Consider the following 374-nt stretch of genomic DNA (forward strand, 5'->3'; position numbering starts at 1 on the left):
TATCTCTCGAATGTTAATATTTTAGGTAAGTTTACTGAATTCTAATTTCATAAAAGTTCATAAAATAGATAGATACTTTATTTATCCCAAAGGAAAGTATCCATTAGCATACAAAATACAAAACATACATTAAACATACATTAAACTAAAATTAAAAACCCTAACCTTAAGAATAGAATTAAAAATAAAATAAAAGATAAAATATTATATAGTATTATATGTATATAATATATAATATTTACAGTAAAATATAACAGTGCAAAGTGAGAGAGAGTGAGAGACAGACAGAGAGAGAGAGTGAGAGAGAGAGTGAGTGAGAGAGAGAGAGTGAGAGAGTGAGAGAGAAAGAACAACACTGGTGTTTAAGCTTTGAG

Source organism: Morone saxatilis, unplaced genomic scaffold (assembly GCF_004916995.1).
Source record: "Morone saxatilis isolate NCDOM2014 unplaced genomic scaffold, NCSU_SB_2.0 Contig7, whole genome shotgun sequence".
In the NCBI taxonomy this organism is placed as follows: Eukaryota; Metazoa; Chordata; class Actinopteri; family Moronidae; genus Morone; species Morone saxatilis.